The 16510-nt window shown below is 37.3% G+C and overlaps 1 protein-coding gene across 2 annotated transcripts in view; it reads left to right on the top strand.

Moving 5' to 3' along the window:
* The window catches only part of LOC117425966 (synaptic vesicle membrane protein VAT-1 homolog-like), a 44098-nt gene that overhangs the window by 16102 nt on the left and 11486 nt on the right, over positions 1–16510 (top strand). The gene's annotated exons all lie outside the window — the stretch shown is intronic.

The following is a 16510-nucleotide window of genomic DNA, read 5'->3' as shown; positions in this document are numbered from 1 at the left end:
GATGCATTCCTTTGTTGCAAGACAGATGGGAAAGCACATCTCTGTCAGACATTGCTGCAGTGCTGATCGGACAATATGTGCCCAATGGCAGGATGTTTTCATATGCAAGACTGCACAAATTACTGGTGTTTAATGAGGAACAGTTTAAAAGTGAGAACTCCATGAGGTGTCCTGGAGAACAGACTTTTATGCAGATTTCATGAACGTAGCTAATGTTTTTGGCATTGCCTTTACTCTGTTGGAAAACGCGTGGGAGTTTTTATTGGCGAGATAAAGGCTGTACTGTGATCCTGTTGTCTCTGCCCCTGCTAGGTTCAGTAAGGTGTAAGTGTGTGTGAGCAGATCGTTTTCTCAAGGACGCTTGCAGTGTGGTTACCCAGGGGTTATTACATTGCTGTACCATGCTTCCTGTTAGTGCTTGCTGGTGCTTTGACATTCATTTACTATGCTTTTACTATACTTTGCAATGCTTTTATCAAGGTATACAACAGACTTATAAAAGTGTAAGGGTCACATAATACCAATACTACTACTACTACTATGACTACTATTACTATTACTAATAATGATACATGTTTCAGTGCACCAATTCAAGTGATTTCTCAAAGTCATCAAAAAATGAGGATGTACATTATTTTTAATTATTTGGAAATGTGTTGATGAATTTCTCTAGTTCTGTTTTTTCATTTCTGTATTACATTTGGGTGTTGCTCAAAGCGTTTTTTCATTGTTTCAGTACTTTCTGGAATGTGAATGCATTTTTTGTTCCTCATAGATCTGAAATCTGGGGTTATTTTTGACGTGCTGATTTTGATGGTTGGTTTGTACAGCTGTTCTGAGGTGAAGCTGGTGAAGACCTTTGTGTTTATAAACTGCAGGCGCACTCAGGCTTATTGTACAGGGGCCGCTGAAGACTCCTTTACTTTATACAGATGTTAATGTTTACCACTAGTTTTATTATTATTATTATTATTTATTTCTTATCAGACGCCCTTATCCAGGGTTTTAATAGCAAAGTCATCATTTAGTGTGTTTTTTTTTAATTCTATTTAATGGAATCCTGCCGTTGTTTTGGCTGGACTGATAAGCATACATGCTCCACTCTTTGAATAAATCCCATTTTAGCAATTCAGATATCGCAGCTCCCTGGAACCCACTACACGTTGTTATTACAAATTGTCCCTACAGTGATTCATGATAATGCACCAATTATTATGAGGGCTTATGAGCTTTTTTCATAACACTGAGCATGTGCATTGTTCAGCAATTATCTTTCCTAACATATACAAATACAGATTAAAAAGCAAAGCAGTAAAACGCAATGTACAAAAACAGGCCATACATATACAGTATACATACAGTATGGAGTGTATTACTCCGGAAACATGACAACACATTAAAGTCAAGGGATGTATATTTCATTCATATGTAAATGTGTATGCCCCCACCACAATTTAAAACAGATCTGAAAGTTTTTCGACAGATGGAACAGCATTTTAAAATAGTTTTAATTTCTGCTACAGTATAATTTAGCCATAGCTGTGGAGACACAAGCTCCCCCTTTTACTTGTAACTTGCTTGCCTTTTGCTTGCCACAAATAGGCATGCTCAGTTTCAGTAATAAAGAAGTGCTTACTGCCTCATTTTTATTTTACTTTGTATGGGAGAAAGGCATCATTAAAGTAACGGGCCATTCAAATGTAACTAATACAAATCTGATATGAGCTCAATGTGTACATGCAAAAAAAAAAAAAAAAAAAAAAAAAGACAATGCAGTGGTCTCTGACCAATTTAGAAAAACACGTGTTTGGTTCTTTATCATCACTTATTTGAAATCAGTGGAAATTAAGATGTGGTTCTGTCTTGGTAGTCCCTGTACAGCAGCAGCCATATAATAACAGACTAAAAGGTTATTGGCCTCTGAGTGAGATGACAAAGCGGAAAGAGCAGTTATCTTCAAAATGAAAGATCGCTCCATTAAAATTGAATTTCAGAACCCAGTCATCAGTATCCAGGACTGATGAACATAATGCCAGGTCGAACTGTCAGGGATAGTGAGCCTTGATGCATTGAAAATGTGAATGAAGTGTCATCCAATAATTCTCATTTATTGAGTTCTGCAACAAGCTATGTCTATATACTGTATTTCCCCTTGTGAGCAAATTGCTAATTCCATATTACAGTAAATACATGGGGTGGACATTATTCAGGAAATCCTCATGATTGCTTTTCATTTAACAGTAATAACAATATAATAATAATAATAATTACAAATATGTTTTTCTAATTTGGAGTTACCAAGGTCATATATGTTGCTCAAAGTAGAAACATGATTTTTTGCAAGGGATTTTAAGAAAATGCCATTCTTAACATAAAACACCCTACTTTAACAAAACCTTCCTTTAACAAAACCTATCCACATCCCACCATTTATTTTTCTCAAAATGACATGGATATTTCCATCTTGCCTCTATGTGCATTACTCTTATTCGTTTCCAAATAGCAGCATTGCATTGGCGCATGTCCGCAGGTAGATCTCCACATCGGAGACTCCCAGCATGCATTGCTAGGATCAGACGCTGCACATTTGCCTTTTAAGGGCGATAAAAATAAAGTGTTGCCTGTCACAGAAGTGCATCAGATCGGAGAGGCTAAAATCTTTTTGTTTCCAATTTCCAGAAGTCTTTTATATATATATATATATATATATATATATATATATATATATATATAAAAAGTGTGCCCTATTAATTGTTGTTGTTTGGTTTCTTCATTGACAGTCCTAGACATTTGTCTACAATAAATGCGAGCATTGTGCCTGCTGTCCTGAGGGTTATGAAATGGTTCATGATTAGTAGCAAACAGCCTCTGTGACCAGCATCCCCCACTGGGAAGAGGACAGGCATCACTAGCAGTGTGAGCCCAGTAAGACTTGGCATGTAAAATGATTCTGCGATCCTGCTAAAAACAGGCAGTCACTTCTGGGCATGATGACATGCTTGCAGGGACAGACCTACAAATATGTGATTCTTCTAGAAAACTGCCTTACTGCATGCATTTAAAACCAAGGGGAGGCAGTAGTTCTGTATCAATGTCAGGTAACATGTCTTTATTAATGGCACCTCTACTTTCTTAAGGATTCATGGGATTCAGATTACAATGTTTAAAACGTGGAGGAGACATAAAAATTATTTGCTTGTGTTTTTCACAATCTGCTTTAGGCTTTACTACATTATAGTGTTGCTATCTTGAAAGACTAGCCAATGGACCTGATGTGAAGAATGGTGCCTCTGAATTGACAATAGGCTCAATAAAAATGATTCTGTCCTCTTATTAGAACACTGTTATTTCATTGTACTCCAGACTTAGCTTTACTTCCCATTAGTCACCTGCAATATGAAGCCGGAGATTTGACGTATCTTTCCGTGTGAAGCCTAGTTTTGCAGCGTTACCATGGAAACATGGCACCTGGACTGATAAACATGCTTGAAAATAAAATAGCTGTCAGATTTGTCTTAATTAAAGACTAAACAGTGAACTGAATACATTTTGATTAGCATTGACCTTTGTAGATAACAAATCAGAACCAAGCCAAACTCTTTACATTGATATTTTAAATATCAATCTTCTATTAATGGTGCATAGTATTTGGAGTGAAAAATAAAACCATCCTACTTATGTCTTTTATTCCAAAACACATAGATATTTCCCCTCACTGAGTAAGAATCCTATTTTTGCATTAATTTCGGTAGTCATTTTAGATTTAAATTAAACTTGGCAACAGGCATTAATTTAGCAAATAAGTTTGGCAGTTAGAAGGTATTTATCCTTGCTAATTTGCATATTTCATTGACCTGGTTTGTGTTTTGAAATTAATCCCTTTTGCTACCATTTAGAATTCTGTTTGAATACAAAAATAGTTTTGAATCTAAAGAACGTAGACAGTCATCTTTGTGGGAGGCCAATAATTAAGGTTTTAAAACATTTTTTGTATTGCTTTTTAAATGTGGCTCTTTTACAAGAAATCCAGTCTGACACTGCTGATAGGGGGTACTGAGTACATGGGCAGCTAGGAAAATACTGATTTAACATAGCATTGAAATTGTTCAAGAGGGTTACGTGAACACATGTTAAGGATCGTTGTGTCCAATTCCATCGAGACTCAATGGCCTTTTTATTTAATACTGTTCCTTGTGAAACATCAGCAAGTTTTGCATTCTTGACTACAGAAGGCATAGATTTATGCTGAGTACAATTACATCTAACTGTAAAACTGAGACTGTTTCCACTAATATAACATCTTTGTTATTCCTTAAAGAATTTTGGACTAACCCAATGGTTTTAATTTGATATCATTGTTTTTTTTATTGCCATTTAACTAGCCGTGAGAAAGCATGACAGTCCATTAAGCTTCTGCAGTGTTTGTGGCAGTATTGATAGTATTGAAAGGGCTCATCCATCAAGTCCAGATTAATTTTTACTTCCCTTGCTCACTTCCGAAGAAAAACAATAATGACCAACATGGCTATAGTATAGTAATTGATTGTCGTAGTGGCTGAAAGTTATGGTGTTGATGTATCTCGTTCACTCGTATTGCAGACTGATTAAATGGCTTTATACACTGAGGGAAACTAGCTCTATTTCATTGATTTTTTTTAAAGGTTCTGGTGCTGCAGCATGTACAGTAATATAGCACTTGGAGATTGTACAGCTGCCTTGCGTGTTGGCTAATGTTTGTGATCATTTACACAGCAGGCTGAGTTCAAGGTGATGGCTCAAGACACATGCTCTTTCCCACTGCCAGACTGTTTGACAGCTTTTCTTAATCACTCTTTGGACTGCTGAACCTACCTAATCAGAAAAAACACAGTGTAGGAGTTCACATTGTCATGTCTTGAATGTGAATCTGTAATAGCCTTTCACCATATAAAGAATAATAACTTGGTCTTATCCATTCTTTGAACACGTATTGACCAATTTAATTTCTACATGAAGAGCTGCCTGCAATATGAATAGTTTTTTTTTAATATACGTGCACAATTTAAGATATTTTAAACGCCTGACTATGCGGTTTTAGCAAGTTTACTCACACAATTTATGTGTTACTTTAAAAATGTTTGTTCCTGGTTTGTATTTCTTTGGGATTTTGTTACAACGATCAACAGATGATTCTGCCTGCAGTTAGTGTACATAATTTCAAAGAACTGCAAGTGTGGCAGCCTTCATTTTGGTATATATTTTCAGACAACAATGTGATAATGAAGAAGCAAACGTTTGCAAGGACTTCCATTGAAACATACACTCCAAACCATTTGAGACAATAAGCAGATTCGGTGAACACTTCTATCAGAATATAAAGAAATTGTACATTTCATTCCTGGTGAGACAGGTTCTCTCAGCTGAACTCAAGAGTAATGCTGCTCGGAGTTACTGAGAAATACAGAATCTAGCTCAGCAAAGAAAGTGGGTCTTAGCTTTATCTGTTCTTTGAGCCTGCAAATAAGTGTTGATTATTCTGTGGTCTGTTTGGAGCTGAATTCCTGGCAGATCACCATGGTACCTTGATTTAGAAATGCATTGTTTATTTGACCTTGACACACATTGAAATTACCCGGCCGGAATATAATAGGAGTCAATGGGAACAACCTCCTCCAATAAATACATACATTAAAAAAAAAAAATTAAATGTTGAATTAATCTTTTCTATTTCTGGTTACACCACCTAATATTATATGAATAACTTTAAATACCACATCATATTGAATTTCATGGCCTTCAGATTAACATTTAATTTAAGCATTAAGTCTGCACATGTTATATGTAATGTAATATGAGACAAATATAAACTCAATATAAAATTGAATTCACACTTTCTGCAAGCAGTTATCCTGCCTTTTTTATATTTCACCTCATAAAATAGGCTGCCCTTACATATTTATGAAACACATCCAGTAGATAAATGCTTTGACATCACCACACCATCTCCTTGACAACTGTTGCCATGTTGAGTTTTTATCAGAGATGTTTATTACCCCTTTGCAGCTTTGTTTTTTTATTTTTTTTATTGCCTTATGAAATAACCAGGGTTGCTGTATTTAAAAAGGTGAACGAAACAAAGTAATTGTTGAATTATTTGTATTATTATTTTTATGTAATTAAATGTGAAAGCTGTGTTAAAATATTCATATTAATCTTGTCAATCTTGTTCACTTGTCGAAACAAGTGAACTTCGCTAGATACCTGAACAATACTTGGACAAACCCCTTTTGAATTTCATCTCATCAGTAAAAAAGAAAAATGGGGAAGACTTTGAACAATGTCTATTTTGAATGTGTTTCTTCTCTGTTGTACTGTGCTTGTTGTAGTGAGAGTGCTGATGTTGACTGTTTGTTTTTCAATGTTATTCCCTTTTGTGTGCTTTAAGAAACATAGCATAGCTTATAGAAAATAACATATGGGGAAGAATATAGTCTTATCACACAATAATATGTATCTTATTGGTTTCGGGCTGCCCAAAACCATCAAGAGACATATATTATTGTGTGATAATATATTCTAACACACACATTATTCTGTTTATACCAAACTGTGCAGTTGGCAGTGAAATTGCAGTTAATTATATAGACTTTTAAGTGATCCCCTCTGACACCTCAGCAAGTTGAAAGTCCCTTCTTGTACATTGTGTGAGGTATAGGTCTGTAGACTTTTTGTATGTATTTAGTATTTGCAATGGTTTTCACCATTCTCCTCCTCTGGGTATGAGTACAATGCTTCAGAAAGTCTTGACATGTTTGGAATGGTAGCTACGCTGTTTTCATTCAGAACAGTCTGCTTGTGAGGCCACTCCTAAATGTCGGAGGCTACAACAGATAGATGGTTTATAATGCAAACATAAAAAAATATGTTTTTATAACATGTGCCTGATGTTGTTACATGCCTACAATACACTTAAAATATGAGAACTTTCGACTCAATAATGAAAGGAGATGAGTGAAAATGGAGATCTAGTCTTTTATCCTACATTTATTTTTCATATTTCAATGGACAGACAGGAAGCCTTCTGTAGCAAAGCTGTGTCAGGCTTTGAATTCAGCAAGGTAATCCAAAAACACAATTACTTAATTCAATTTATCATCTAGATAAAGGATTCATAATGGCTCGGATAAACAGAAATGATGATGATTCTTTGTGGCAACTCCAAAATAATCAATTAGTGAGTTACTGTTCTTTTTTTTCACCAGTATTTCTGCATTACACACTTAGAACCTGTCTATGATGCAAACGTGTAGCACAGCTCTGCTGTGTCATTTTAATGACATCTGTTGTTGACAGCTGTTAGAACCGTGCTAAAACCTTCCAAACTCATTTCCATCTTTCAGAACGTGACTGCCCCCTCTCAGTTACCATGAACAAGTATAAATCCCCCTTCCTTATTCCAGAGGTGCTCCTTCCTTACATCATTCCATTAGTCCCCGGCTGTAAATTCCATTAATGGCTACAGTAGTGAGCTGGTGACGAGCAATCGTTGGGCCACACATTTACAGGTTTCGTCCTGGATCCACAGCTGGTATAAAACACCACAACACAGGTTTAGTTCCGTCCTGCAACCTCGCTGCTGGATTTCTGAGTTTATTTTAACACTACAGGTTCTGTAACCCTTTAAGAATGTGTACAACAATCACTTGGCTTTATATTGTACAGTAATATAGCATGAACATTGACTATTCTTGAACCAGCATGAATAGCTCTTCAACCTACAGTTATTTGAACCAACACGGCCAGTTGAAGACGGGGATAAACCAGTGATTGGCTAGAATTCTGGGGCCCTATTTACAAAACTTTAAGGACTTGTTTTAAGGATTTATTTAGCACATTTTTCCAAATTAGATAACGTTTGCAGTGAAAGCTACTATTTGAGAGGGTTTACTAACATGTTTTTAGAAACAGTCTTTTAAAAAAAACATTCTTTAGGTTTTGGAACACAATTCACTGCAGAGCTGTCAAGCCTCCATGTGACATTGTTTCATTTGGACCACAGCAACACAGTTGCCCCATTTGAGTGAATTATTCAACTAAATATGGACATTAGTGGACTTCTGTAGTTATCTGACATTCCCTTGTGATTGTTATTAGTACAATGTGCCTTTATCACAAGTTTTGGTTGTCAAGCACTGTCTTAGCTGACTAAATAGCTGAAGGGATGCATCTCAAATGGGTTTGAAAAAGCGCTATGTAGAGGCAAAGTAAAAATGACACCCTGACAGACTTTCACTCACTGTTCGACAGCTGTATCACTGTTGCTGGTGTGGCTATCAATGAATCCAGACTGTGCTGTAGCGTCTAACAACCTAATGCTTTCTGTGTTTGAGACACACCATTTGACGCAAATATTTGTATTTAATTTTGTAGAACAATGTGCAAAATGTGATGTGCAAACATTTCAGAGGTGCAGGGTTGAGTACTGTTTAAAAATATTAGGAGACTGTGTATTAGCATTCCTGTTTGACTTGCAGAGAGAGGCAGTGGAAAGCAGGTTTCAGAAGCAGCTTTACAGGGGGGCTTGCATCTTTGGGAATGAAAACATACTGTACAATCACTAAGGCGTGCTCTCTGATGAATTAAAGTGCACCTAAAGGGTAATTTAGTAAACCGAAACTTGTAAGCAAGTGCAAAGCAGAAGAATAAAATAATGACTGGCCCGTATAACACACACTCACATTTTAGGAGAATTCCTGGGCTATATCTGGGCTGCGTGTTATTAAAAGGTGTGCAGTACAGTATTCTGTCTAGTATACTGTGGTGTTCCTTCCTTTACACTTGATTCAAAAGGGCCCCAATGCTTTGTTTTGTATTAGAACAGTGGACGTTGTTTTGGGACACAGCTAGTATGATAATTTATGAACGGCCAATAGAATACCTTGTTATTTTTAATGTTTCATTTTAGATACATGTTTAGTTACGTGTGCCCTTTTTTGGTCAGAAGGTTTAAAATAATGACCACTTAATAAATAAATAAATATTTGTTAACCTTATCAAGGTTATTTAATATAAAGTACAAATCAACAGCTATGGTACTTTGTTAAATGAGGAAATGGGACCATTATGTAGCTCAATGGAACTAGCTTCCCAGGCTGGGAAACAGGACAATGGCAGATATTTCCAATTAGTTGTGGAGTCTGAAAAGCTTCAGGGCTAGAATTTGAACTTGCATTGCTTTCAGCTGGCTCTGTCGACAGCGCTTTAAAAGCTACACTATTGGAGCTGGCGGACTGGGACTGAAGTGAGAGACAGCAAAAGTGGAAACCGTGACAACCGGTCCTTTGCTTTAACAAGGCTTGCTGTTAGTTTTTTATTATGAAGTTAACGAATATGGAAAAAAGAGCACACTCTTAATTTGGTCTAACCTTGGCAGGATGTGTTGGTTTTGATCGGTAAACCATGCTCCATATTATGCACAGTCTCATGGGAGCGTTTTTTTGTTTTGTTTTTTTTGTATCGGGAGAGGCTGATGAGCTGGCAGGAGATGCAATGTATTCTTTGAAATCATACTCCATGAAGGACCCAATTAAAGCTCAAGTATGTTGCGAGCCAGGAGTGTTCTGTTTACACCACCCTTGTTTTATGAAAGGACAAATGGTTCAACGGCTCATCTGGGGGAGTATGTGACCAGCACTGAGGAGAACTAAACCTCCTGATGAGTGAAACAGGAGAAAACCAGATGAACTTCATGGAAAGAGTTCCTGTTTACCCACCAGTGTAGCCACTGCAGAACAAGGCTGTAAACACTCCAACCTGGTTTTGAACAGACAACTATATATTTTATTTTGACATTCTTATATTCTTGAGTCTAATGGATTGTACTGTGTGATAGAATTACGGACTAGCAGTGATCTTTTAAGTTTACTCCTGCAAAGTGGATTTAATGATATTGGGAATACAGTATTTTGTGCAGTCTTCCTTTATTACGCATACAAGTTATTGAGTAGAACAACTAGTCTATGATAATATACCAAGCATCAAAAGAAACCTATCACTATTACAACACATTTATTTTTGAAAAGAAATAAGGTATATAAATGATGGACATTGACAATGTTTTTGGTTTCTTTTTAATCACTCGATCATTCATCCTTGACCATGACACGCTTGAGTCACTATGGCTGAAGCATATGCACTTAATCACCTAATTAGTGAGACAGTTGATTGGACACTGGATATGGTGTGATTTCAGCTGTTGAATTGTAAGCTTGAATAAAAACAATAAAGAAAATCACAGAAAAACACTAATAAGTCAAGAGAGCAGCGCCTTCATGCAATCGGCATGTTGGAGGCTGGACTAGGGCAGCATACTGTGGCTCGCCATCTTGGATGCTCACAGCCAGCAATTTCAACCTGGCGAGACGGTATAACCAGACATACTCTGTCAATGACAGACCACAAACTGGGAGGCCAAGAGTCACAACACCTGCCCAAGATCATTTTGCAGCGTCTTCGTGATGTCAATTGTTAATCGGCACAATAAAAAGTCACTGCACCTGCTCTAAAAATGTGTCATTTTTTGATCATATCTAGTGAATTTTATCCAAATATAAGTGATATGTTTCTTTTGCTGCTCAAATATAAGTGATACGTTTCTTTTGCTGCTCAAATATAAGTGATACGTTTCTTTTGATGCTCAGTATATTTATACAATATAAAGCTGTATATTGTACATCCAAACCAAGTGGCTGAGTTTTTACATTTCATTTTGTGGGCTCTGTTGCTTCATGGATGATGATGATTATACTTTTGTATCTAGCAGGCTAAATATGAGTATTAAGCCAAGTAATTGAATTAAGCCAGATTAATTAAAATAGCGCTAGTCAACACAACATTACTACATTAAGAAAAGCAGGGTGTTAGCTTGCTTTTTTATAGTTAGCCTTAGTTACCCAGTTATTCCACATATTTTATCAGAGACATTATTTAGAAGATTATCACTTGCAGAACAGATATAAATGACCTCATTAACAATGTGTTTTTTTTTTAAATATAGGATACATGTGTTTCTAATTCCAAGTGGTTATCCTTTTATCTTAATATGTTCCATGCTTCTGTTTCATAATGTTCCCTGAATTGCAGTCATGTTTAGATTGATGAGGGGGGATTCATGATGAAATTATAATAACCTTTTTTTATAGCAAGGTTTTAGCTACACTTGGGGATAATTGGGCAAAATTTAAACCCGTTGGATGATATTCCATTATTCTTGAAAAGCATAAATCAGAAATCCAATAGTAGATGTAATATACTATTAATGGGATTCCTATTTGACTTTGTCTCAGTTTCCAATACATTTGCATCAAGGATTCAGCCCATTTCGTATTATTTTACCACTAGAAAAGCACTGCTTCAAATAGATGTTGAACTCATTGACGGTTTATATGTTCTTTCCTTTAGTTCAGGTTGGTGCTCAGCTGCTGTTAGAATGTCAGATCTCAGCCCTGGGTTTTGTGCTTATTAATTATGTCTGAGCCTAGAAAAAAACACTCTTTTGAGCACTTGTGACTAGAGCCTTAAAATGGGGATTGTGTTGAACTGAATCCTAGGTTACAGGAGTTGGACAAAAAATAACACGCTTTGGGTTAAAAAAAAAAGACAGAGGAGGTAAACGCTGTAGTGTGGCACGACCTGCAAAGAAATAAAGGTTTATTGGTTACCTGGCTTGGATACTATTGGTAACTGCCACTGATTTAAGGTTGACATGAGTGCTGGAATTACCTGCATGTCTTTGGTCATGGTTGCAAAGATGTTCCTGTCAATTAAATATTTGCAGGTGTACTCAGAGTTTCTTGCCTGAAACTTGGCATAGCTTTACATTCACCTGTGGCAGTGCAGTATGGGATCAGGCTGTGTTCCAGTCCCAGCACCTACTGGAGATGGCCCTACACTGAGGTGCAGATGACTGGAAAGTGAGAGAAGCATGTCTGTATTTGGACCATCACTCTTGAGCACACACAGACTGATTCACGGTTCCTGTTGTGGTTTGCTGATAAATCTATTGAAATGACAAAAAAAAATTACTGGAATTACAATGGAAAGAATATTATTCTTTATGGCAAATTTATTTCAGTTACTAAAGAGCTCAATAATACTGTGTCACACAGAACAAAAACACATCTCATACCTAATGCTCAATTTTACAACTCTGTTGTATAAAAGTGATTTGCTTGGTTCATAAAACCATTATGTTTCGTAAAGTAAGATGCCGTACACTTGCTTTTAAATGACATGTGATAACATTTTGCATCAAGTAGAGGTGTTACTTTTGAGCTACTTGATATTTCTAATTAAAAAGACTGCAAATAAGTTGTGATTTAGTGAACGGATTGGTAGGATAAAAATGGAAAAATGACTGTATGCACGCTTTATTTTCCATTTAAAATGGTCAACATTTTATTAAATTTCAGGCAAATATTGTAAAAAGTGGACAATCGGATGTGTTTCTTCCATGTTCATGGGAGAGTGGGAGCAGTCATTCAGATGTGCACATTATATTTACACAGGATTTTTGGAGATCACAAGAGTTTTATGATTGCCAGTAATCTATGAAGAGGAATTCATGCAACATGGTTTCCTGTTTGTTTAATTAATGATAAAATCCACCACCCGTAATAAACCATTCTTGGAAGATCCCCAAATCATAAAAAGGAAATTCAAATTGTAAAGACCCTGCAGGTGCCAGAGTTGAAACTGCAGTACTGGTAGCACAAATGCTGGTCTTCTACTGTATGTATATAATGGGTATGCTCCAATATTACTGGGAGCAATATAGCATCCCAAAATTAATTCTACATAATTAAAACCAAACATTTGATCAAGTACTGTCAAACATGTTTATTAAGACCATGCAATAGTTCTATAAAGAGGCAGACGTGGGTTTAACAGAGGGGTCACAGCAGACAGCTGAAGGCAGTTTACACTTACTGTATTCAGCTTTCCTATATTGTATAGGTGTATATATATATATATGCATATTCTTATTGGATAGAGATAAATGTGTAGCAAACAGTTTGAGCTGAGTTTGAAAGTGCTTCTGTATCCACATGACTGATGTTCACAAGGAACAGTCTCAAAAGTGACGGCTCAATCTGTGGAGAAACTAGTGGTGGCAATCATTGAGGAATGGTCACATAGTCCTCCAGAGCAATTTGAACACCTTACAGTCCAGTCAATGCCGTCCAGGCAGTCCACGGGTGTCCAGCCCATGTACGTAGATTCTCTATCTATGACTGTACAACATGATTATATGTGATTTGAATCAGTTGTTTTAGAACAATCAGCATTGCACCACTTACAGCCTGTGCAATAAATGAAAGAAAATGAGCTGTGAACTTTCCCCATCATAAGCTTCTTTGGGTATTTTGTTAAAGAATAACAAGAGGATTAGATATAATGCTGTTCTCCACAACCAAGAAGCTTATGCATAGCTGGCAGGGCTTAGGGAACGTTCAGAGCAAGGCCCATATTAAGAGTGGTTTGTGTTTAGCGCGTTGTCTCTGTAATACCCAGTGTAAAGGAGGTATGTTCAAGAGGCAACCAACCTGTTAATGGGTATTAGTTTGGCATTCCAGACAGGAAATCATCTGGGTTAGATTAAAATGTGACTGAAATGCCAACATACGAATATATCATTTTAGAATTAGACAGGGAATGTGGTGACCGGGCAAATCTGTTTTTAACCACTAAACAAAGAATGTACTGAAATAAAAAATAATAAGATGAATTCTAATGTTAACTAAAAGTCATATCTTTATTGTATGTCTTTCTTATATACTAAAGCACCTACTTTCAGACCACTAGTAACATCTGTAAAATGTGCTGTTTTGCTAATTTTGTCAGAGAAATTCACTTGTAACAGGGAGATACAGTGTTTATACATTACAAGATAAATATGAGAAATTTAATTAAAAAAACAAATGGTTTATATAAACCTCTGTCAGTTACAAGTTAATACTTGAAATAGTGTTCAGAAAAAGAGTAAACATATAAACCCTATTGCAGTCACGGGCTTCCACAAAGATGTCAGGTATCTGAAATGTTGTGGGTGGATTGATCAATGGTGATGCTTGTTACAGAGGTTTTTGAGAATGACAGTTGATTCTTCAACTGTAATAAGACTTCTTGAAACAAACAGCACAAATAAATACAGAACTTAAGTATAATTGCAGGCATCAGTGCTGTACATGACATTGCAAGTTATCAAAGTGACTCACACGGTGGGCTGTGTGTCAAAAACCCAATCTCAGTGCTTTAAAGGGACCCTTTTATATAATCCTTCTTTTTTTTTTTAGTATTGTTAGTATTTACCTATTGAATAGCATAATCACATTCTCACAACAATGTTAGTCTTTTACTCCCATGAAGTTTCTGCAGAGCACAGCAGATACTAATGTTGCCATTTAATGAAATAAAAATGCAGAAGGTGCAGCAAAACATGTCATGAATTGAAAACCTCCATTCAGATTTAAGAGCTGCCTGTGAGTTACCGTGAATCACTGGCAGGGACGGTGCAGCTCTGCAGAGACTCACAGTCTTAGCTTCTCTTCTTTGTCAGAGACCTGCAGAGAAGCAGAGGTGGCAGACTTAATTCCACTGGAAGCAGATCGGGGGGAAAAGGCGCCCACGGAGCTGGTGTGTCCCGCTCGGTTAGGCGACGGGGAGGGGTCACCTGTTCTCACCCAGTGGGGGTTGACCTCGTTCTCAGGGTTGAGGAGGTAGGCCGCCCGTTGGGTGTCAAGGAAGTGCCGATCCGTGACGGGAGGGGCTGTAGCGCTGAGGGGGCCCCGTCCGTGGGCCCACGGTCTTCGGTCTACTGAAGGGAGGCGCGGATGTTCCGGTTGGCGGCGATGCTGAGGTGTGCTGCGAGTCTTCGTAGCCCATCACCAGTCGTACAGCTGCATCCAGCGTGGTGGGTCGGTGTTGGGTGACTCATTCCCATGTGTCAGCCCCCAGCACCTGCACGAATTACTCAATTGCAATGGTCTCAGTGATTTCCTCGGCTTTGCGGGAGCCGGGGCAGAGCCATCGGGTCATCTGATCTGCCAGGTATTGTGCCACCACGCGGGGCGTACTCCTGCGTGTCTCTGGTATTCCAACGGCGATGAGTTTCCTCTGTAATGTCAAGTCACTTGAGGATGGCCCACTATATGACGTCATAATCCAACGCCTCTTCTTGCGTCAAGGCCTGGTAGGCTGAAATTGCACTCTTCACAGTAGTGCATTTACTGCTGAACAAATACACTACAGGGTGTCTCAGCATAGGATATATCATGGTTGGGCATTTGTGAAATTGGTTTGAAGATTACAATACAGAATTTAAATTACATCAAACCTGCTATTTAAACTCTTTTTTTTAGTACAGTACTACACGCAATGCAAATGTAAGTGATAAGCACTTACATGTGCTAAAGATTACACAACAACGTGACCGAAAAGATAATTCCTTACTTGAGACTTAGTATAGCAATGTTAAAGGTATGATCAAATTATACACAGTCATTCCTGCTGTCTATCTGTGATTGCTCATCACCACTGCCACCTACTGTAGTTTTTCCGTACTACATCAATTCATCAATGGAGTAGCTTCTCCAGGCCAACTAGTACGAAGATATTTCTATATAGTCAAAAACATGTGATATTGGAGAGATGTTTGGTATTATACAAGTCTTGGCAGTCACTGAAGAAAAGTGAAGAACAAATATCCCATCCAGTTCTCCTGAATTGGTAGTTAATTACTTCAATTTTGAGTAACACTGCAACAGTAGGGATTCTTGCGTATTCCTAATTCACAGATCACAAGGGTTGGGTTAGGGTTAAGAGGGTTGATTGGGGTTAAATGTGCCATGCATGCCAAACCCCCAATTATTCATCATTTGAAAAATGTTATTAATTTTAGGGGGTATTCTAGGTGGGGCATTTGGAGTAATTGTATGGTACTAACAATCAATTGGTATTCTTATTGAAATTGTGTGTGTTTTTGAAGAACAGACTATCATTTATTCAGGGATACCCTATGTTTAGTTGTGATCTAAATGGGTTAAAACTGACAACAAATGTCTCCTCCCCAAGCACCACAAACCAGCAGGGGTGGTGAAAGAGTTTTCCTGGACAATGTATATACATTACGTATGTATGTTATAAATTGAATATGTTGAACCTGTATTTTGAGTGTCTTAATGGTCCACTTTATACTCAATACCCTGGATTTGAGACGGCGATGGGTTAGCAACTATAATAAATTAAAACCAATTATACTTCTCGTTTCAATTAGGTCCTCTGAACTAAACATGCTGGCCTCAAAGCATTAAGTACACACAGCTTTACAGTGCAATAAAGCCCAGACAATGTCATGTAATTCAGCTGAGATGCTTCCCAGCTTCTAATTCTAGGCTCTTAAAGAAAAAGAACAAAGAATGCCTCCACTATTTAGCAACAAAAGAAGATATTCCAGGAACCCTAACCCATTCAC

The sequence above is a fragment of the Acipenser ruthenus genome, chromosome 20 (assembly GCF_902713425.1).
Source record: "Acipenser ruthenus chromosome 20, fAciRut3.2 maternal haplotype, whole genome shotgun sequence".
NCBI lineage: Eukaryota > Metazoa > Chordata > Actinopteri > Acipenseriformes > Acipenseridae > Acipenser > Acipenser ruthenus.
Note: the sequence above shows the minus strand (reverse complement) of the source record. Positions and strands in the feature narration are given on the sequence as shown.